This window comes from Saccopteryx bilineata, chromosome 4 (genome assembly GCF_036850765.1).
Source record: "Saccopteryx bilineata isolate mSacBil1 chromosome 4, mSacBil1_pri_phased_curated, whole genome shotgun sequence".
Lineage (NCBI taxonomy): Eukaryota > Metazoa > Chordata > Mammalia > Chiroptera > Emballonuridae > Saccopteryx > Saccopteryx bilineata.
Genome location: NC_089493.1, coordinates 35168675 through 35193332, shown reverse-complemented (window position 1 = coordinate 35193332; position 24658 = coordinate 35168675). Strand labels below are relative to the sequence as shown.

Genomic DNA, 24658 nt, shown 5'->3' with positions numbered 1-24658 from the left:
GGCCTTTAGGAGCTTCTCTGAAGCTGAGGAAGGTGTGGTGCAAAGCAGCCAGAAATTCTGATTTTGGAAGAAGGGGTTATATGCTTGCGATAGTACTGCTATCCCCACTGCCACTGTGGAGAGTCACTCTGAGGACCTACCCTCGTGAACAAGGTCCCATGAAGCTCCAGAGTACTGGTGGTGAATATTTTGCATCCAAAATAAGTACCCTTCCCAACAAAGATTAGAAAATGAGCTTCATCTTAGTTTCTAATGAGGTATCTTCTGTACCTCTGAAACCCAAGGACCAACCATTGTGTGGACCTTTAGAGTTTTAAACTATCCATCCCATAACACAGGTGACCTCATGTGACCATCCCAGCAACTACGTTGGGAAGTTTAGTCATTATCCCTATTAGACAGGTGAGGAAACCAAGACCCAAGGTGGGTGGCATGACTATTCAAAGTCGCACAGCAGCCACTGAGAGTTAGGGAGGGGCTCAGATCATGGAGGGGGAGGGATAGGTGATTTATTATCCTCTCTTAAACTGACTCGGCTACCAGCCAGGGCTGTAAACACAGCGTTTTTATACCCCATCTTATGTAATCTCAAAACATCTTGTTTCATCCCCATTTACTTGCCTCCTATAATCCTATCAATCTAATGGGATTTTATTATTACCCTTAATTTAGAGATGAAGAAATTGAGGTTTAGAAAAGTGAAGTAAATTAAGTCGCTCTACGGGTAGGTGACAGAACTAGGTTTGGACCCAGTGTCTTATTAATGGCAAATAAAGCCTTAACTCGTCCTTTAAAGCCAGATGGCAGCTGCCAGGGCACATAGTCAAGTCCAAGTGTGGTATTCTAGTGTGTCCGGGAGATCTCCCTGGAGGTGGGATCGTCCTGTGCTGTACCTGTAGGCTGTCTCCCTTCTCTCTCTACAGAACCTCCCTTCACAGTCTCAAACTTTCTGGAGGCAATTTTTGAGTACAACAAGCTCTGTGACAACCTGGTCATAATCCCTCTCACTCTGCCCAATGAGTTAAGATGCTGTCTCTTCCACAGCTGGTTTCCCACAGCAGGAGGTCTGTCTGCACTTACCCAGGTCTGTCTGCACTTACCCAGAGCACCCAACCTGGATGCAGAGCATGGCCGCTGAGACCTCGAGGACAAACAAAAGCAACTGAGACCAAACACAGTGGCTGCTTTGGCTGAGTTTTATTTCAGGACTTTGTCTACACTACATACCATCTCTTTTATTTTATTGATTTATTTTTTAACCAATACAAACCTCTCTCAGGTTTTATTTCATTTGCTGACAAATAACTTCCCCAGGAGCAGAGATTGGGACCCGGACTTGAGTTTTTGATTTGGTCTAGGTAGGGCCCCGGAGTGTCCTTGTCCTGTGATCCCCTCTTCTCCCGCTCTGCAACTACTGCTGAGCCTGGGAAGAATTCACACTATGCGCAGGCAGGAGTTAAGGCCGATTTGGAGCCTGCTTCGCTCAGGGCTTCTGGGATTTAGATCCATTAAGGCTGAATTCCTCCTGTTTCCTTCTGTAATCTTCCTTGTAACTTTCCAATTTGAATTTGTTTAAATTGTCACTGGATTGTACAGCCTTGCTTCAAAAGACTTGTTCCATTGTGAAATAAAAAGAGTTTTCTTAATATGTAAATGATTATGCAAATCATGTCTTTCCACCACCGATTTCTCCTTCCTAATCCAGTCCCTGCCGCTCAGACTGCTGCATCAGTTCAGAGCCTGTATCAGGTCACCCAGGAGCAAGAATCTGGGGCGAATGTTACCATGGCTACTGCTTATTGAGCACTTACTCTGTGCGAGGAAGGATGTCAAGCCCATTATGTGCATTATCTCATTTCCCTTCACAACAATTCTTAAGATGAGATATTACTAATATTCTTATTTCAACAGACAGATCAAGTATCTTGCTTAAAAGTATATAGTTTCTGGTAGGGTCAAGGTTGTACCCCAGCTTGCAGAATTTGAAATCCCATACCCAGGAGCTCCATGCTTTCCAGTAAAACGTTTCCTTAGCCAAGTACAAGGACAATAGGGCTGGAGGGTAGAAGAAACAAAAGGGGAAATTTTGAATCACCTTGATGAGGTTTTCTCAGGAGAGATGACATAAGACCCTGTGCCATATCCAGGGTGGTAGAAAGACAGACTCAGGTCAGAGACTTGGGTTCAAATACTGCTTCTGGCACTTAGAATTGTATAATCGCAGGCAAGGTACTCAACCTCACTTAGCCTATTCCTTACCTATCAGATGGTGCCACTACTACTGTTACTACTACTACTAATAATAATAGATTTCCACCTTGGCGGGTTGGTTCAACAGTAGAGCATCGCCCCCGGCAGGCATACCTAAGTCCCAGTTAGATTCCCCATCAGGGCACACAGTAGAAGTGACTGCTTCTCCACCCCTCCTTCCTTCTCTCTTTCTGTCTCTCCCTCTCCCACCAGCCATGGCTCAAAAGGTTTAGCCAAGACCTGGCTGGTTGGCTCAGCAGTAGAGCGTCGGCCTGGCGTGCAGGGGACCCGGGTTCGATTCCCGGCCAGGGCACATAGGAGAAGCGCCCATTTGCTTCTCCACCCCCACCCCCTCCTTCCTCTCTGTCTCTCTCTTCCCCTCCCGCAGCCAAGACTTCATTGGAGCAAAGATGGTCCGGGCGCTGGGGATGGCTCCTTGGCCTCTGCCCCAGGCGCTAGAGTGGCTCTGGTCGCAGCAGAGTGACGCCCGGGAGGGGCAGAGCATAGCCCCTTGGTGGGCAGAACGTCGCCCCTGGTGGGCGTGCCGGGTGGATCCCGGTCAGGCGCATGCAGGAGTCTGTCTGACTGTCTCTCCCGTTTCCAGCTTCAGAAAAATACAAAAAAAAAAAAAAAAAGGTTTAGCCATTTGGCCCCTGGCACTGAGGATGGCTCCATGGCCTCATCTCAGGCGCTGAAATAGCTCCATTGGGAGTAGTGGCCCCAGATGGGCAGAGCTTCATCCCATAGGGGGCTTGCTGGGTGGATCCTGGTTGGGGTGCATGCAGGAGTCTGTCTCTCTGCCTCCCTGCCTTCCCTGCTTCTCATTTACATAAAATAATAAAATAAAATACATTTCCAATAAATTTTTCTGCCAAACTTTCTTTTCATGTTGTATTCCCTATTTCTAGAATATGTATGAGTGCATGGCTCATGAGATGTGCTACCAAAATGGTAGATATATTCATTCAACAAATATTTGAATGACTACGGTTATTGCCTTGATTTTACCCCATAAACACAGTACATAGGGCTTAAAAGCCTTTCAAGTGCCTATAAAAATGTTTGATGCTTAAAATAAAATTACTAGCTCCAAGACAGGATGAAACTTCCTATAGATTCAAAATTAATAAATGCTTAATTGAGTATCTAATAGACAAATATTATGTCAACCACTCAACTCTTGTCAATTTAACTCTTTTATAGTTATGTACAAATAATAAAAATAATGGAGTTTATACCACAATAACTAAGTGGAGAATTTAAAATGTTAAAGCATAATTATTTTTTAGATTAAAAGGTCATATATATTTATATGACAAATATACTGAGTGAATGTGTCAAGCATTTTATTTAACTTATTAATGAATGTGAACTTATTAATCAGTGAGATGTTATAACTGGTTCAAAGGAGAATTCAAAGACCAAAGATATATATAAGTCATGAAATAAATTTACAAATAAATGCAAAATACTTTTTTCCATAATATAGGGAGGAAAGAGATCAAATGTTACTACACTAGACAGAATTAATTTGCATGTTCATAGATAATAATTATTTGCATTGCTATCATTTAAAAAAATAACTTAAAGAATTATAAGATATTTCAAAGACAATGAATCCCATAGAATCGGATAAACCAAAATGGTATGCTCTAGATAACACATAGTTTGCTGGTAAATACAACCAGTTTCTTTTTGTTTGTTTTTTTTGGAATATTTCAAAGTCTGCCACAATTTTTTCTGCAGAATCTCCTCCTTCTTTTATGGCTATGGAATCTCGAAGAAAGATGATTCTAGACCACAAAATGAGGCCGACTTCAATAGGTCTGGCCTGATAAACACAGTAATGGTGTTCATTTAACATCTAGGCATCCCTAAGTTTGCTTTGCAAATCTTGAGCTATACAGTATTGAACAAACTAGTAATGTCAGACAATTAATTTCTAAGAGTTTTTGTAAGGACTTGCAAATGAATCTAAAAGATGCTACTATTTGCTATCTTGAGACTAGGATACAAATCCTAAGAAACTCTTTCCATCAAAATTAGCCAGCAGTACCTATGAATTTTGGTGAATTCCTCTCATCTTAAGGACCCCAAATATCGTGTGGTCCTTAACCATATTCCTAACCACTTGAAAGGCTGGTACCCTGTCAGCCAGGAGCCCGGCCAGCTTTCCTGGGAGTTTTATAGACATTAGTGCCATAAGTACAGCTGATCTTTGTCTCTTAAAACAAAGTGGTGGTGTTTCTGATTCAGTGAGCAACAACACTCTCAAATATAATACTTGAGGTAAGTTCTATATTGTACAATTTATCCAATTATGTCCAGATTAGAAAAAAGAGGAGCAATTCTTATTGAAACTATGCAAATAACTATATTGCCATAAAATGTGAGACTGTTTAAGATATCATTTAGTATTTTAGTATATGTGCTGCCAAAATGAGCACTAGATATCATTTAAAATCTGTTTCATTTCAGTTTATAAAAGCAAAATTCACTAAATTGTTGTGGGTTATAGAAGTGTAAGAAGAAAGAGAAATAGCTTTTTTATAGATCCAGAAAATAGAACATTTAAAAAAATCAACAGTGTTTTCGATAACCACAATAAAATTTCCTTCCTCAACTTATTCAGTCCTATAATTAATTCTTGTTACCCTGGATCTTGGGTTAGCAGTCTCATAAAGCCATCTGCTTCTCAACTAAAAAGAGTTCTGGAAATCTTGACTCAGCCCACTGGTACACTGAGAGTTGTCTAACATGTCACCTCAGAAGACTGTCCCCAGGAGCCTATTCTTTGAAATGTCAGTAGATTGAAGTACCTGGTTAAGTCCTTTTCAATGAGACTCTGAGACTGTCCTTTATTAAAGACATAAACTCTAGCCTGCACCTTACAGCATCACCGCAGGGAACCATTAGGACAACAAAAACCATCTGTAGATAACAGAGACTTAAAAATCTGTGGCTAATTCATCACTTATAATTTTGAACTGCAAAATGTTTGATGACATGCAAAACAAAGATAATAACGTCATTCAAAATATTTAGACAAAAGTTTTATAAGGATATTGATTAAACTTATTTTCAAAGAAGTCAGTGGATGCCACATTTGGCTTATAAACATGTATAAATATAATTTTTATAATGGAAAAAGAATCTTGAGATATAGCACATAGTAATCCTGAGACGTAATGTATACGATATACCAAGAACATACCAAGAATATCAAGTAAAGACAATCAATAAATCTGGATCTTATTTTATATTTTTATGAAATAAATAAATAGGTATTTATATTCTCATTTATATGCCCATATTTCATGGGTGTATCCAATGCATATTTTGGCTAAGAATCAATGGCCTATACGACTCTAGGTTAAACTAAAGAAATACGGTTTTGGCTAAGTAAGTATTTAAAATAATTACTGAATTACATGACTGATAACACCAGACTGCCATGGACTAATATTGAGTAAAGTATCTCCAGGGCATTAGTAAATATAGGAAAACTTGAGAGGAAGTATTTCTTAAGAATTTTGATCAGTGTTCCCTGAGGTAAAAAACACATATTATAGAAAGCAAGAACACTGGCAAATTTCCAGAGGTTTCCCACTGAGCATACCTTTCCGTGGTGTTTATTTTAACACCCTTTCATTTATACAAATTTAAGCTAGGACATGCTGATAGCTCTTCCTATGAAACTCTTACAATAGTCACATATTAAACAAACCTAATTATTTCTAGCACTTGTATTTTTTTTTTTTTTTGTATTTTTCCGAAGCTAAAAACGGGGAGAGTCAGTCAGACAGACTTCCACATGCACCGACTGGGATCTACCCGGCATGCCCACCAGGGGAGCGATGCTCCGCCCATCTGGGGCGTTGCTCCGTTGCAACCAGAGCCATTCCAGCACCCAAGGCAGAGGCCACAGAGCCATCCTCAGCGCCCGGGCCAACTTTGCTTCAATGGAGCCTTGGCTGCGGGAGGGGAAGAGAGAGACAGAGAGGAAGGAGAGGGGGAGGGGTGGAGAAGCAGATGGGTGCTTTTCCTGTGTGCCCTGGCTGGGAATCGAACCCGGGACTTCTGTATGCCAGGCCGACACTCTACCACTGAGCCAACTGGCCAGGGCCCTGTATTTTTATAAAGAAGAAAAACTAAGTTTGTGAGTGTTTTCTAGGGGCTCTCTGGGAAATCCCAAAGATAGTTTTAGGTAGTACAAAAAACACCCTGACAGTGGCCCTGGCCGGTTGGCTTAGTGGTGGAGCATCGGCCTGGCTTGCAGGGGTCCCGGGTTCGATTCCCAGCCAGGGCACACAGGAGAAGCGCCCATCTGCTTCTCCACTCCTCTCCCTCTCCTTCCGCTCTGTCTCTCTCTTCCCCTCCTGCAGCTAAGGCTCCATTGGAGCAAAGTTTGCCCAGGCACTGAGGATGGCTCTGTGGCCTCTGCCTCAGGCGCTAGAGTGGCTCTGGTCGCAACAGAGCGACGCCCGGAAGGGCAGAGCATCGCCCCCTGGTGAGCGTGCCAGGTGGATCCTGGTCGGGCGCATGTGGGAGTCTGTCTGACTGCCTCCCCGTTTCTGGCTTTGGAAAAACAAAACAAAACAAAACAAAACAAAACAAAAAAACACCCTGACAGTTTTGTTTCTTCTATATTTAGGATCTCATTTTGGGAAGGCAAAATTGTAAAAAGTTGCCAGAGGAGTTAGGACTATTGATTAAGATACACTCATGGATGCTTGAGAAAACATATTTATTACCTATTTAATCAAAGTGACAGTAAAACATTTAAAATTACATATTGATGGCAATGCAGTTGGAAAGAACCTTACCCCTTTAATACATGAGTTTTTGTTCTCCCCCCCCCGCCCCAAATAATCAAGGACATAACAAAATCAACATAAAACAAAAATTATTCTAATAAGACACAGAATCTTTTCTCTCTGGGCACTTTACACAGAAAGCTAAGATCACCATTCATATTCTAAGCTAAGGCATTCATCAGTAACCAGGGAAGCAAACCAACCATAATAGAGTGAACTTTTCTAAGATTCTAACATCTTTCAGAAATTCCTTTGCAGACATATGTGAATCAACAAAGGCAAAAAGCATTTACAATTTTGAGGTTTTGCTTTCGTTGACCTTTTTCATATTCTAAAGCAAACTGACACTTTACATTAGGACAGATCTCAGGGGATCCACAAGCTCAAACCAAATTTCTTATAATTCTGAGATGCCACTGATATAAACAGGCAGTTTTTTTTTTGTAACGAGAACCCTATAACTAAATAATGACCAGTATTTTTTAAATACTCAGTTTTATTATCTAATACACAGAAGCCCTTTAAGATTCTCAACAAGTCCCAAGAATAAAATGACCCAGAGACCAACAAAATTGAGGACTGTTGCTTTAGGATAAAAATATTCTTTATATATATATATATATATATATATATATATATATATATATGTATATATTTGAAGTTCTTTGTTACTATTACTGGTTATGTAGTTGCAACCACTCATATTAATTATAACTTTTAACTAAAGCAACAAACTTCTTATTCATAGAGAAGTGGGTGTGCAGGTAGATAATTGAAAACTTTCTGTCACACATACCAGCATTACAGCCAACTAGAAAAGCTCATTAAGTCTGACCAGGCAGTGGCGCAGTGGATAGAGCGCGTACTTGGATGCGGAGGACCCAGGTTCAAGATCTCGAGGTCGCCAGCTTGAACGCGGGCTCATCTGGTTTGAGCAAAGCTCATCAGCTTGAACCCAAGTCGCTGGCTCAAGCAAGGGGTTACTCGGTCTGCTGAAGGCCCACGGTTAGGGCACATATGAGAAATCAATCAATGAACAACTAAGGTGTTGCAGTGAAAAACTGATGATTGATGCTTCTCATCTCTCTCCATTCCTGTTTGTCCCTATCTATCCCCCTCTCTCTCTCTTTCTGTCTCTGTAAAACAAAAAAAGTAAAGCTCATTAATATACTTTTCCATAGCCACACACTTCTCTTTGACATGTTCTTAAAGTAACAAAAATGAGCATGTTCATTAACATGACCCATAGAGATAGCCCCTTTAGAGACTATAATTCATTAATTACATGTTTCAATATTCTATCTCGCTTAGACATTAGATATTCAAAGGCTATCCATTAATTAACTCAGTTTAATACCAGTTCAAGATTTTAAGCTACTTAAGAATCTTGGAAATTATCTTTAAGCTGGCATACTACAAAACATAAGTATTCTTGAATTAAAGTTATGAAAATCATGATTCAATTTTGTTAAATAAGATTTACATTATATAAGAGTAATGCTAGTTTATTTAATGAGTAACCTGTATAGAGTAAAAACACACTCAAGTAGAGAAAAATGTGTGCTTCAATCATGTTTAACACTGATCAATCAGAGAAGGCACAACGGTTCTATTAAACCAAAAATTAAATTAGTCTCATTTACCAAAGATTTACCTTAATTATGTGAACTTAGTTTTGAGTTAGATTCTGTAAGAATTTTTTTAGTGTAGCACATTTAAAGCATTAGAAATGAAATTTCTTCATTTTATTAAAATTTTAAGAATATTTGCTTTATATAAGCATTTATTTATCTCTTTAAGCAATCAGAATAAAGCTTCTTTAAGATATTTGATAATTTAGGGCCCTGGCTGGTTGGCTCAGTGGTAGAGCATTGGTTCAGCTTGTGGATGTCCCAGGTTTGATTCCTGGTTAGGGCACACAGGAGAAGTGCCCATCTGCTTCTCCACCCCACTCCTTCTCGCTTCTCTCTTTCTTTCTTCTCCTCCCCTCCTGCAGCCAAGGCTCGATTAGAGCAAGTTGGCCCTGGGCGCTGAGGATGGCTCCATGGCTTCCACCTTAGGTGCTAAAAAAATGGCTCCGTTTGCAATGGAGCAAGGGCCCCAGATGGGCAGAGCATCGCCCCCAAGTGGGTTTGCCAGGTGGATCCTGGTTGGGGGGCATGTGGGAGTCTGTCTCTGGCTCCCCATCCTCTCACTATATGTATATATTTTATATATACAAAATATATTTGATAATTTAATTATTAATACCTTCTCAAAGGAGGAACATTTTACACTTATACTATAAGAAGTAAAGGCCTGAATTATAGACACATAAATGTAAAGACACAGAAAGATCTTAGAGTTTCAATTCTATAATTTTAATCACAGGTTACAAGACATAAAAGGCCCAGGAACAAAAAAATTCACTAGTCCAGATATTAAAGAGCTATTCTCCTTCCTGGTGGGCACAAAATTCTTTGACCTCAAAATAAACAAATCTACAAATAAGATTTTCTGTCACCTTGTTACTCAACAGAAAATAAGTTTTTATAATTTATTAATGCATGTACAGAGATCATTAAATGGTCAGACTATAAAACCAAATTCCCAGGCAAATACAAAATTGGTAGAGAGGGGGAAGAAAACCTAGAGAAATTGAGAGTCAATGAAGTTCTATTGTGACTTCAGGTTCACCTCTGGGAGTCAAGAATGTACACACCGGGCTTCAGCTGCTCACGGGATACGCTTATTTGGTGATACAATTTCTCCCACTCTGTTAGATGAATCCCTGGGCACCTAAGTGGGAGACCTCTAATGCTAATACAGAGTAAAAGCATGACTTTCATGCAAATATTAAATGAACACATATCAATAATTTTATTTAAACTCATTCATTAATAAAACACCAGTAAGATGTTACAACTGATTCAAAAAGCATAGACATATACGATATATAGGCATTTACATGAGTTTACAAATAAATGCAAAACTGGCTTTTTCCATAGTGAGTGGGAAGGAAAGTCAACTGTCTTTCTACTGAACAAAATATATTTTTTCATGTTTATAGACCAGAATGATACGCATTGTTATCAATGTTTACAATTTACAGAGTTGTAAGTCAGCTCAAAGATTATGAAAGGTGGACAGCATATACATTTCTATTGATGATATACAATAATCTTTTTGGGAGGGTTCATTTCTAAGTCTTTCACAATGCTGAAAAGTGTAAAAATTATAAAAATAACACAAATCTTTTTTTTTTTTCATTTTTCTGAAGCTGGAAACAGGGAGGCAGTCAGACTCCCGCATGCGCCCGACCGGGATCTACCCGGCATGCCCACCAGGGGATGATGCTTTGCCCCTCTGGGGCGTCACTCTGTTGCATCCAGAGCCATTCTAGCACCTAAGGCAGAGGCCACAGAGCCATCCCCAGCGCCCGGGCCATCTTTGCTCCAATGGAGCCTCGCTGCGGGAGGGGAAGAGAGACAGAGAGGAAGGAGAAGGAGAGGGGTGGAGAAGCAAATGGGCACCTCTCCTGTGTGCCCTGGCTGGGAATCGAACCCGGGACTCCTGCACGCTGGGCCGATGCTCTACCGCTGAGCCAACAGGCCAGGGCCACACAAATCTTTAAAAAAAAAATCTTACAGCAAAATAATTACATTAAATGGGGTCTATAAGTAGACTTTAACATACTAAATCTTAAACTTAGTCAATTTTGGGGAGCGGGCTCTGAATATAATACTAGTTCCTACCAGCTCAGGGACTGAGTAGAAACCTTGGGCAACAAATGGTTATAGGTCATCAGAGGGGATCTTTAGATCCTCTGGGCAACTGTCAGCATCCATCTGTCTTCATTTTCACAATTTGGGATTCTAATACCCATTCTTGTTTTCCCTTCCCTTCCCTTCCCTTCCCTTCCCTTCCCTTCCCTTCCCTTCCCTTCCCTTCCCTTCCCTTCCCTTCCCTTCCCTTCCCTTCTCTTTCCTTTTTCTTCTCTTTCTCTTTCTCTTCTCTCTTTTTTTTTCTTTTTAACACGGAGAGCATGAACGCAGTCTCCCACTACCACAGATTCTGCAGTCCAGCTTCCCACATTTGGGGTAGTTGCAGCATTTGGCTATCTGGAGTGCAATGGACAAGCCTTGCCCAGGGAAAACCACCTCTGTGATCATGACATCTCCCCTGACAGGTAAGTATCCTTACTGGATTATTTTGTTGAACTAAGTAGATGATATAAGAAGAATTCTGCAAAAATAAAGAACCTCACATCTTAGTTCTTAATATATTGAAGCAACTTCTTAGAAAATAATTATTACTTCCCATTCACCCCATCAGCTCAGTTGCTGGATAGAAAGGAGAAAGAGAATCGGTAAAAGCTCCAAATAGCTCATTTGTTCCGAAAGAGTTGAGAGAAAACATTTTATGTTATTTTAGTAATTTTCTTCAAAAGGAACATGTATTATCACACTTAACTTCACCCTTTAATTCTCAAAAATTAGATCAGTCCTTTCCCACAGTTTTCAAATGTTTCTGAGGTGTATTTCAGGACTGCCCAATTTACCGCTGACTCCAGCTGGCTGTCCTCACTGCTGACACAACCTAATCCAGTGATAACTTCTCGGCCACAGAAAGCAAGGAAAATGGAGAGGTATTTAGAGTTTATAAACCAGTGGACTTTATGTATAAGGGAAGAAAGGGGAAGCAGACTGTGAGAATTGTTTTTGTGAACTCAACTAAGATTAGACTTTTAAAGAATATGATAAATACATCAGTTTCGCTTTCTATTATCAACTATTTTAGACACATTTTTAAAATAAACTTTATCCCATTTAAAAATAATTTAGAAATTATAGTGGGGCGCAATAAAAGATTAAAATTCACCTGTACTCCACCAATCATTTGGGTACACACCCACACAATATGTATATATATATATATAATTTTTTGCAACATTAGGTTCAAACTACATATATAACTCTGTTTTGCTGCTTTTTAATACTATTTTTATATCATTACATCACAAGCACCTTTTTATGTTACTAAATTTTGCTGTTACTAAATTAATATTATTTTTAAGTACAAATAATATTCCATTATATGAATATACCTTGGTTTATTGACTATATTTAGGTTACTTATAATATTTTCACTATTATAATAACATGTTCATGTACATTCTTTTTTTAACATATATATATGTTTTAAAGACTTTATTCATTTTAGAGAGGAGAGAGAGAGAGAGAGAGAGAGAGAGAGAGAGAGAGAGAAGGGGGGAGGAGCAGAAAGCATCAACTCCTTGACCGGGTAAGCCCAAGGTTTCAAACCAGTGACCTCAGCATTCCAAGTTGATGTTTTATCCACTGCGCCACCACAGGTCAGTTATGAACATTCTTTTGTGTAAATCTTTACTAACATTGCTGGTTGTTTTTTAGGATAGGCCCATGAAATTGGAATCGCTAGGACAAAGTATACTAACAGTTTTGTTTTTTGATATATAGTTCTAAGTTGTTTTTCAGAACCACTGTAAAATTATACTTCAATCAGCAGTACAAATGAGTACTGTATATGTCTTACCATACCCTCACTGGGATTGAGTTTTATTTTTTTCTTTCAATTTCTTGCCTATTTTAAAAGCACAGTGAACAAATTGTTTTGTTCTTTTCAGCATTCCTTTGGGGAGCATCACTTCTCCGATTCCATAGTCATTCAGATCAGACCTAGACAGGCATAACAGTAATCGAGGATGACATGTATATTGTATGCTTAAATTGGCTTTGAATTATTATTATTATTATTTAAAGAGAAGGAGAGACAGAGAGAGAGAGAGAGAGAGAGAGAGAGAGAGAGAGTGAGACAGGAAGGGAGAGAGAGATGAGAAGTATCAACTTGTGTTTGCAACACTTCAGTTGTTCATTGATTGCTTCTCATATGTGCCTTGATGGGGGGGGGGTTCTCCAGCTGAGCCAGTGAGCCCTTGCTCAGCCAGTGACCTTGACCACTCTCAAGCCAGTCACCTCAGGGTTTTGAACCTGGGAATTCAGCATCCCAGGTCAATGCTCTATCCACTGCACCACCATCAGTCAGGCTGGCTTTGCATTATTAAAAAGGAAAGTTCCCACAATCCATCTTGACTTCTTAGAAAATGACTTATACTAACAGCATCTTGCAAACATTACTATTCCAGTGGAATCCAGGCTTCACTGGGTCAGGGCTTCCCTTTCAGTGATGAACAGCTCTCCAAGGTCTATTTTCTCTTTGGATTTTTGGCTTCTGCACAGAGTTAGCCCTGATGTATCCTTTGCAAATGATGGTATTTATAACCCAGCGTGCAATGTCTTGTCAAAGGAAAGCGTGTAGAAAGCATAGGCTCATGCCCAGTGTGAGGTAGGGAGAGATGTGGTGGAAAACATTGTGTGATCCCATCAAAAAATGATGGGGACAGAAATAAGGAAAAAATGCACAGAATGAAGCTAAGAACAGGCAGCAGGAGTACTGTGTTTTTCAGGGCTAGAGGTATAGTTTACTTTTAAACAAAATAGGTCCTGACATAAAAGACACATTGATTTTTCACTGTCCAGCTTTGATTGAGGAGCAAGGCAGGAATGCACTAGGGAAAATAACAGAAACCTTCTGGAAAGCAGGATGAAGAATCTACATGCACAAAAGCTTGGACTCAGCTTCAAGAAACTGCAAAAGCATCTTGTTCTGGATGAGGGTGGGTCTACCTGTAATTCACCAGTTCACACATGGCTTTTGTTGTAAGAGTCACTAGCAGTAGAGTTAAATAGATTTTTTTGTGTGTGTATGTGTGTTGTTTAGTGAGTACAGAAGTTAAATACCCAATGCAGTTGTTTTACTAAAGAATTATGATGGTATAGGGGAAAACACTACACTTTAGTTTGGAGGAGAGTACTTAAATTTCTCTTGGTTAGTCGTTCACTTATTTGTAGCTCAAGGCTCCATGGCTTCTCTCTGGAAGCCCCTGGAATTATTTGCATTAAATATGGATGTAAAAAGTCAGCCTCTGCAGGGTTTGCCTGGCAAGCATTAAAGAATATTGCTTCGGAGTCATAGCTGGGAAGAGATGCTGAAGGGAAAAGGAAAGACATACACTAACCATTAGAGGCTAAGAAATACACTCTAATTTCTGGTTTTAGCAAAGTAACATGTGTGCACTCTCTAACCACCACTATAACAAGCTGTTCCAGCTCTAAAGCTACTATCTCTCATTTCTAAAACACCTTTCAATATAATATTTTGCAGTACTGAAGTTGGGACACTGCAAAGCACATTTCTGCTTTGCCAGATGGCTCTTTGTCAGGCTTTCCAACAGGGGGTGCTAGAGGAAGATAGTGATGCTAAGAAACCTATTGGTGTAGAATGGTTTCTTGTTCTTTCCAGTGTCATCCCAGCCAGTGAGGCAGGGGCTGTTTTCTGCAATGGCTAACTCTGCCAGGATAACTTCCTACCTAGCTAACAATTTCTTATATTAACTTGTCTGTACAAATACCATACCCTCACTGGGATTGATGTGGTTCTGACTTCTCGCTGACTTATGAGCCTACTTAGTTCCTTATACACAATCAGACAAGTGGCTGGGAAAGATACCAGTGTCTCCTTTTTTTTTTTTTTTTTTTTTTTTTTGATAAGGTGTTTTGGCTTGTCTGTCAGTCACTACATATTTTCTTGCTCTTCCTATATGCCCAGCACAGAACCACAGTGCGGGGACACAGTGATGACAGAAAGAAGGGTCATTGCAGACAGTGAGAAATATGTGAGCAAGGCTTGGAGGTATGAATCAGCACCACACATCTGAAAACCTATGCGGCTCTAAAGGCAATGGGGGAGTAGTAGTGGGAGAGAGCTGGGCTTGAGCAAGGGTTTCCTCGGGTTTAGTTTTTATTCTTTTTAACTCAACAACAGTGCTCTCTTTTCTCTCAAGCTACTGCCTCTCCTTTGCCTCCAATTCCAATGCAATAACTTCTGTTTTCAGTCCTCTGTCGTCTCCTTTGCCAGACAGCCACAATTCTTCCTTTTCTTTTTAGTATCTCCCAAGTTTCTCCACCGTGATGGTTTTAATAAAAACATTGGCTATTTTTTTTTTTTTTTTTTTTTTTGCAAATCTCTTGTTACCTTCTAGTAAGTCTTTCTCACAGTTATCAGTTTTGCAAAAAGTGTTCTGGCCCATCTCTTTGACCCTTCTTAAACTTTTTTTTGGTAGCTAAACATCCAGATGTCAGTGGTATGCTAAGTTCTGCTTTCTGTACTTGACCAAGGACAAGTGCTTATTAGTATTTAAAAATGATACATTCTGAATTTTATCCTTACTGTTTTACTCTCATCAGGAGGACAGAGCAAGGGGGTTCTGTGACTGGGACATCCAATTCAGACATGACCATCATTTTGTGGTTCTTGGAGTCTCCCAGTGTCCAGTGGCTTTTGCTTGGATACCAAATCTGTCAAATGAACAATGCAGTGGTTTTGCCCCAAGCACTTTTCAGATTCTACCCACAATGACAGTGGTGCTTCATCATGTTAGACACAGAAAACCGCACGCCTTGTCTCTGGAACTGTGAAACAAACACATCTGGCCATGTGTTTGCTGTTATACCTTTGCCAAGTTATAATCTCATCCAGGTAGTGACCAAAATAAAAATATTTTGTGGAGGTAGGGGAGAATAAGAGAGAAGTGGTAGGTGGCAGAGAAGGGGAAGAGATAGAAAGTCATGGTGATCTGAAAGAAAAAGGTGATGTTGCTGGTGGTTGTGGTGGGGGTGGTGGTCATGCTGGGATTAAATGCAAACAAGTTTATGCCAAGGATAAAACATCTGTAGTGGGGAAAAGCATGTCTTTTCATGCTTCACTCATTTCTAAATCCAGTCATTAAAAATTCTTGGAATAATAAGAAAAATGAAGTTGGCTATATTGGACCGGAATGTGGCCACCAGTGTCAGCCGATGTGACAGGTCAATGGATCTCAGGACTAGAAGGCCAACTGACCATAGTCAACCTGATGCTGATTTCAGTGAGGGAGGGGCTGAAGCAGCTGGTCACGGGTGCCTGCCTGTTGGGCTTTCTTAAAAGACGTCACTTAAGTAAATTGCATTGACTAGCTTGCCAGTATTTCATTTTAAATGTATTTTCAATAAATATTTCTATGCAATCATTATCAAAGATTAGTCATAGAAATGAGAGTTTCTTTCTTAGTTGGGTCCTTGATTGGACTTTGTTATTATGAAAACGAGTGCTTTTTTCCGCAATGGATTCTGGGAGGACAGTGAAACTGCTGTCCGGCAGCGTCACCGCCAGCCCGTGCGCGGGGCGGGGAGACCCGGCCTTCTGAGCTCGTCTTCCTCCAGCTCTCCAGCCTCACTGTTGGGCCCACCTCGACGACCCCTGCTTTCCCTATTTATGTATTTTTTTTTCTGCAAAAAGCTAACTTCAATAATCTTATGTATCCAAGTATCCCTTGGCCTGCCAAGCTTGTATCACGTTGAGTAGAAAGACTGAGCAGGAAAGGGTAACATGCCTTTTCCTCACCTTTCTTCTCCTTAATCTCCTCCTTGCTCGCCCCCGCTTCCCACTCCTCCCCCTTCCCAGGAGCAACAACAACACAGCCCTCCACTGCCGAACTAGCACTAAATAAACTTCCTGAACCGGGACTGTCCGGCCAGCGGGGTCTGAACCCCTTTCCAGTCCACCAGACGCTTCACTGGATTCGCCATCTCTGGTTTGATTATGCGTCAGTCTTCGCCAGGAAATAAAACACCCCGTGACACGTCTAGGTGTGCCCAATCGTAGCCTCAGTGTAGGGCTTTCATTCCTCTCACTGCCAGGCTGAAGGAGAGAGCTGAAGGTCCCGTGTCTCGCTGAGGCCGTGTCTCTTTTCCCAGGGAGTTGTTGACACAAGATTTCTTTAATTACCCTTTAAGGGCTGCAGCCCAGTGTGGCCCACTGGGAAGGAGAAAATCTTATTCTTGAATTTCCAATTAATAGTTCTTCTCACCTGCTAGGGAGTCCTCCTCCAGGGGCACCCCATCAGGTTCTGGTGAGAGTGCAGCTGGCCTCACTGTGTGAACACTGGCTTGAAATGTTGTGATCCCAGAACTGACTTGGGTCGAGTTTGATGATGAGTTGAATCATGTAAAACGCTGAATTATTTAGGAAGCTTTTCTACTCCCTGGTAGAAGCAACTAAGGAGGCCACCGGGAACCATTGAAAGGAAACAAAGACGAGGGAGGAAACTGGGTTTATTTTACCTGGCCTTCCCTTTTGCTTTGGTGATGCCTGCAATTAAACCCTCGGCCCTGCCCATCACCCCAGCAGGAAAGATTCACCAGACAGCTGTGGTTTTATGAGTCTTTCATGTGTAATCCTCATTAAACTCCAGCTTCCTTGGGGTAAATAGAAAATAAGGAATGAGAGTTGCCTGTCTGGAAGATGCTGAGGTTAAATACTGAGCAATAAAACCATTCACCGATTTCAGACTTCTCTTTATTGTCTCTTTGGGATTCCCTCGAGAACTGCGTGCCTACTGCTAGCCAGTAGAATGTGGGGATGTGGGGGCGTGGGGACTGGGATGCGCGGTGTATGTGTGAAGTCTAGGGAAAGCATACAGGGTGGGAGAAGTTGGAAGGTCCTGGCTTCTCTTAATTACAACCCCAGGAGCGTTTGAAGTGTGTCACAAGGATCCATTGGTAGACAAAGCTGCCCATCTCCCTTAACCCTCAGATCTTTCAACGTCTATCCGCAGTAGTGTCTCAAAGTTTTGCCTTTAGGTTACAGGTCAAAAGGGGCAGACCAACATTGCTCAGCTGTAGTCTAGATGTCAGACCGACTCCCATAAGCATGGTCACCTTTGCAGGATGAGGCCTGGGGAATCTTATCGTGGACCTGAAGCTGCTTCCCAATGTCTAAGGCAATGATCACGGAGGTAACAAGACCCACAGCTTCAAAGTTTTATGTCAAAAAATGTCTTACTTATAGCACTTATAATAAAATTTGCTGATTGTTTACTTAAGAAACATTTACTTATAATAATGTTTTCCATATTATACTTGGAATACTGTCCCTGACGTTTATCTGCATTCGGGTGGGCTTGCCTGCACAAGCGTGAAAACGGTTGAGTGGTAGCACCAGACTGTGTATGTGATGGTGCCCGTGAGCTCCCTCTGCTGGGTGGTGAGGTGGCTGGCCCAAGGCAGGAGTCTCACCAGCCACCGCCAGAGACTGAAAATGAAAAACAACAACAACAGCAGGCACAACCAGATGTACAAAGCCTGAAACAGTGTGTGGGATTCTTCCTCTTAGACCAGTTTCTATAGCGAGAGGCTGCACGTGCAGAGGCACTAGGGGCTGTGTCTGCACTTTGTTGGTGGTGTCTGTAATAGGTGAGTGTTGGTGGTCAGTCTCCTGTGTTTGACGTGCACAAACAACAGGATAGACTTTTATAAACCACTCCATTTCCACTTTCCCTAGTGCTTTTTCTTAGCTCTCTATCCCAGGAAAAGGACAACAGAGTGAGATTCCCAAGTGTTCATTTCTGTTCCTACTGGCCAGGACGAAGAATTCCCGGACATATTTGTCCCTTCTGCTTGATGGCAAGTAAGATAAGGACCTACTAGCCACTAGGCAAGTCCTTGGTACTCTTCCCAGCCTCCCTCCCCTCACTTCTTGTGGATGTATGCTATTTTGTTGTGATAAAAGTGTATCTTCTCCCGAATCCCCAAAAATCTGTGAGAGGAGTATAATTCTGAAGAAATTTTGGTAGTAACAAAGGTGATAATTGTATACTAAGCTTGGAAAAGACATTTTGATTTTTCATTTCTATCACACAAATTATATTTTCATATTTTAGCTCCAGAATTTCTTCCCTAAATGCCCAGAGAAAGAAGGAAAAGGACAGGGAGTGATAGATTGCTTCAAACACTTGAGAGCCTCCAAATGCCTCACTAGATGAAAAGCAAATTAAGGATCCTTGACAGGTTAAAATCAAGTATTTGGGGTTTCGCCACTGGAGCAAATGAATTTCCTGTTTAATAACTTTCTCAGAATTCCCCCTGCTACTCTATACTGCGACCCTTTCAACTACCGAGCTTATTCTTGGTATGTGTCATGAGTTTTAAATCTGACAGTGGCTTTTAATTAAATCCTTGTTTATCATTCAGTTAATGGGCTAAGACTAATGATGAAGGGAAAAACAGGCTATCAGTGATTTTCTTGCACGTTATATGATACTTGAGAAAAATAATAAAATGATTTATTCGAGGGTGAGTCGCTATAGATGCCATTTCCTCTATTTGTTCTTCTAAATGATTTCTGGGGTGGTTTGGGACAGCCAGTCACTCTGCTTGGGTACATCAAGAAATTACTATAAATCTCTCTGGAGGAGCTTAGCGGCATCCAACATCTCTCTCTAGCCATGTCTGGGCACGTCGCCATCTGCAGTGTGATCCTTGAAATCTGAGATAACACATTTCCAGGGTCACCTTTCTCTCTTTTCTCTTTTTCAAGTGTTTACTCTGGGAACTTTGAGCACATTCTTGTTAAAAGTACACCACCTGGCCTGATTTACCTGACCTCATTCCCTGTGCCTACCTTCTCCACCCCTGCACCTCAAATTTCTCAAAAATAAATAAGAGTTTGATAGTTGGGAGTCCTGAGTCCTTTTCTCTGCAGTGAAACCACATGACCCTGGGACTGTCGCTCAATCACTTTGTGCTTCATTTCTTCCATCTAGAGCGCAGGGATAATCATACTGTTCACTGAATTATCAAAATGAGATATTGTGAGAATCAGTTACAGAAGTGAAGGTTTAAAATGGAAAAAAAAAAAAAGAGGAAACCGTGAGCCTTTGACTATCTGAGGATATACTTGGACATACTTTCTCGAGCCCTGGGCTGGAAGGTGCCACATGGATGTAAGAAGAATGATTGGGGTGCTCATGGTCATTTTCATGAGCTACGTGGAGAATTCAATGGCTCTCAGGCACTATAGTGAGAACACCTCAGAAGTTAAGCTTGCAAATTGACTGTCATGGCCTTCAAGATGTTTCTAGTTCTTGCTTAACTCAAATCAGCCATCTCAAACGTCATCATTGGTGGTGTAGGAGGGCGATTAAAGATAAGACTTGATGCATTTTACAAGTAGACCATTTATCTGATTGGAAAGGAGGGTCCAGTCTAAGGATTTTGAAACTCCCAGATTGAGAAGATCTAAGTAGATGGTCCTATGTGGCCCATGAATGAAATTCAAAGGGTCTGTGAATTTAGATGGGAAAAAATTTACACTTTTATTTTCACTAACATTTAACTGAAATTAAGTATTTTCTTTGATTATAAATGTGGACAGCAAACCATAGTAATATTTGTAATAGACTCTATCTTTGTTACCATCAGAAATTGAAGATATTTTCATATGATATTACCATCGTTGCACATACCTCAAAATACAATTCCACTGATCACTGCTTTAAAATTACAAAAATTACTAGACCAGCTGCTAGAACTGGTTGAGTTAATCAAGATGTACATGTGTAACACTGTTTTGTACATTTGCTTAAAAATATTTTTTTGATTTAATATAATTGGCTTTCTTTGAAAATTTTCTTTAAATTTTGTGTATTTAAAAGCATTATTGTGCAGGGCCCTGACTGGTTGGCTCAGTGGTAGAGCGTCGGCCTAGCGTGCAGAAGTCCCGGGTTCAATTCCCGGCCAGGGCACACAGGAGAAGCGCCCATCTGCTTCTCCACCCCTCCCCCTCTCCTTCCTCTCTGTCTCTCTCTTCCCCTCCTGCAGCCGAGGCTCCATTGGAGCAAAGATGGCCTGGGCGCTGGGGATGGCTCTGTGGCCTCTGCCTCAGGCGCTAGAATGGCTCTGATTGTGGCAGAGAGACGCCCCAGATGGGCAGAGCATTGCCCCCTGGTGGGCATGCCGGGTGGATCCCGGTCGGGCGCATGCGGGATTCTGTCTGACTGTCTCTCCCCATTTCCAGCTTCAGAAAAATACAAAAAAAAGAAAAAAAAAAAGCATTATTGTGCAAAGGGGTCATTATTATTGTGCGAAGGTTAAGATTGTCTGCCCTAGAGTCTCTCCTGGCCACCTAGGGTCTGAGATAGCTGCTTTGAGTGGGGGCAGAGCCTAGGCCTCCTAGTCAGTAGGCCTGGGATCTGAGCCCTAGGTCATCTCTGTCTAGCTGTGAGGTCACTTAGCTTCTCTGAACTTCCATTCCCCTCCCCCCCCACACCGTGAAAAGGAAATGATAATAATTTCTCATATGGTTTATGGAGAGACCAAATAAATAATAAATGTCAGGATGCTTTGTAAACTGTAAAGTGCTATGCAAATGCTAGGTATTAATATTCAGTGGTGCTAGACTCTTCTTTTACTTAACATCTCTTGCATCAAACCAGTGATGAAGGGGAAATGAAAGAAAACAATCAGGGGGCCAGATGTTTTGTGTGCAAGAGACTGGAGAAGAAAAGTACATTTGCAGTTTGAATTATGGAGCATTCATGCATCTGGTGAAGAACATAATGGAATCAAATAGATCTGGGCAAAAATTCCTGCTCAGCCACATACTAGCTGAGTGTCTAGCAAATTATTCAAGCTCCCTGGGCCTCAGTTTGCTCATCTGAAAAAGGGTAATAAGAACTACCTTTTAGGGTTGCTGGTAAATATTAAATAACCCTAATTCTTACTCCAGACCCACTGTTTCTTCACAATCCAGTATGGTATAAATGAGAGAGAAGCAGGGAGAGATACAAGAATTGTCCGTAAACTTCCCTCATGAGTTGCAAGTCCAGAAGCTTTGTTTTCCTACTGTGCTTCAGCTGAGTTTTACCACGGATATTTTCAGTGCCCATTGATGAGCTTGACTTTCCATCTGGTGAGCTATAGAGGTCATAGTGCTCTCCTGGTGCCATTGGTCATCTTACACTAATCCATGTTGCTACCCAGGATGGTAGCCACTAGCCACATATGGTTGTTTAATTTTAAATTAATTAAAATTAAGCAACATTAAAAATTCCATTCTTTAGTTGCACTAGTCATATTTCAAGTGTTCAGTAGTCACATGTGGCTAGTGGCTACCTAAGAATTATAGAACATTGCGGTCACAGGGCAAACTCTATCGGACAATCTTGTGAATGGCTGTGAAGGGCTTACTCTTTCCCAATAATACAGCCTAGACTATGTAAGGTAATGTAAGTAAAATATGGCAACAAATAGCCTGGTATATACAACCCCCTCCCCAACCCCATCCTCCCACCCAGGTATGGGGATGAGAGGTTCCCACTAAAGACTTATTTGCACACTAAGTGTCTCTGGTGCCCACCACACAGCATCTCTGACTTCCTGATGATCCATAAGGAATGGTCTGTGCAAGAAAAAGGAGCCTGCTTCCTGTTCACCCCTGTTCTTTCTTTTCTACGCCCTCCACTCTGTGTCTTCACAATGTCTCTGATTATTCTGGCAAGAAGCTCTAGCCCCATCCTCTGTTATCTTCCCTACCTCTGGATTTATCTAATTAGAATTTAAGTGGAGGAAGGATCGTAAGAGAAGTGGTGATTCCAGTCCATCTGTCTCTTTGTGTGTATCACAGGAGAGGAGAGCCTGGCACCCACATCCTTTGATATGGTAATATCACTAGCCTTCTTTGCAGAAGCTCATTCAGCCAGTGGAATGAGAGTCCCAAAAGCAGGGGCCCTGATTTGATGGATTTCTCAACGAAGTTAAGCATTTATTCTGCCTCAGTTTTTCCTTAGTAGCATGGCAATGTCTCTTCTGAACCACTCATCATCTCCCAAATATACTGGTAGCATCATAAAGGGGACATAGTTTAGAAAATCATTCTTATTTACCAGCTAAGAAGCTTACAATCTCTTTCAAAATTCTTTTCACCTTCTTTTTTTTTTTTCTCAGCATATTCTTGGAAAGAATAACCTTTCTCACTATCTTGCCTATTTTCCAAAAGCAATGAACTAAGTTCTATTTACTAAGAAAGTGTTCTTGTGGAGTTTAGACTTGGGTCAGTGGAAGGGAGGAGGAAACCAAAACCTAGGGAAATCTGTCACTGTCACCTCATAAACATGAAGATGCAATTGTTAATGTAATGCTAGCTGCTGTAATAAACCCCCAAACAGTAGTGGGTTAACAGAGTGGAAGTTTATAAACCCCACCTTGTATTTACACAGTGAGTTATGCATAAAAGCACTTCCGACCTAGATCCTCTAAATCTGCCAGCAGATTGGAAAGTGAGAACCATGACTGGTGAGAAGGTTCCGTGGGGCAGGCTGCAGGGGGCACACAGCATGTGCTGACTGTGCTGTGTGCAGTCTGGTCTGCTGCCTGAGGATTTTTGGACTTGCTGTGACCACGGTTGCCTTTGAGCCACACTTTTCCTTCCTTGCCAGCACCAAGATTGGGAAGGCATATAAACCAACAATCTCAGTGTCTGTTGCTCAGAGCAGAATTTCAAGTCTTAGCTGGGTGGAGTTGCCGAGATCCAGGACTGCTGATGCAGCTCCCACCTCCTCAAGGGAGTCCTGGCCAAAGAGGGTGCCGAGGAGTCCCTGTCCTCGGCGCAGCATGGAGACCACATTCCAGCTTTCCATCTCTCTGCTGCTGGACTCATCATCACAGGACATGAGCTTGGAGAGACGCCTTAATGAGCTACAATTACTCCCCCTGGAAACTGATGAGTGACATCTTTGCTATTGGTTGCAAGAGAGAGGGAGTGGGGACCTCAGGTGGCTCTCAGGGCTTTGAGACCAATCCCCAAAGACTCCCTTCCTCCCTGAATCTCAGCAGCAGACAGACGATTTAATCAATCAGATAGTTTTACCTCCCCTAGGACTCTCTTCAAACATCTCCCTCCACTCAAGTTGGTGTCAGCTCAGACAAGGCAAACAAATTGTAATCTGAGAGCAAGTAAAAACATAATTAAGAAAGTAAATCTGTTTCCCAAAAAGTACACATTTGTGTGTTCACCGTGTATTTTTTTTAAGTGTCTGTAAAGACAAAAGACATGCAAATGTCAACATAAAGACAATGGCTTTGTTTGTGGAGTGTGCAGTGAAATACCAGCTTCTGCTGCCCAGAGCCATCTCTTCTGGAGGGCAAGAAAAAAAAAGGAGAATTTTAACTCAGAGCGTCGAGCAGAAAGAAGGAAGTAAAACCCTGCCCAGGCACTGAAGTCTATTTGAACAAAAATGTTGGCATGAAAGACCTAGGATCTAAATCGTCCCCCGGGTGGAGCTGCTTTTTGCTTGATGTTATCTCAGTACCTTCGTGTTTCTCTGAACAGATCAAGATGGATTAGCTTTTCCAGTTGCCTAAATATTTAAAGCCATAAGCAGGCTCCTGCCCTTTCCCGGAGGCTGTGCTTTAACTCCTTAGCTGCAGCTATGTGCACGGCTGTGTAAACGCACTAGGCCCATGGTCTTGGCAGGTGACTAACAGTGAAATGGCAGGGCTTGGTCAGCAGAGCACAGGGGACTGGCTTGCCCATCTCCTTCTTCCAGAGGGCGGGAAGCTCTTTAGTATGCCCTACTTAGCTCGCAATTCAAAGAAGGTTGCTCTGTTCCCAAGAAGCCATTCAGTCATAATAGATAT

At 41.5% G+C, this 24658-nt stretch overlaps 1 non-coding gene across 1 annotated transcript; it reads right to left on the bottom strand.

Moving 5' to 3' along the window:
- Positions 1-11082: 11082 nt before the first annotated feature.
- On the bottom strand, positions 11083-11243 carry LOC136336774 (U1 spliceosomal RNA). Its single transcript, XR_010731594.1, has one exon. It is a non-coding gene; the product is annotated as a U1 spliceosomal RNA (small nuclear RNA).
- Between the last annotated feature and the right edge of the window lie 13415 nt (positions 11244-24658).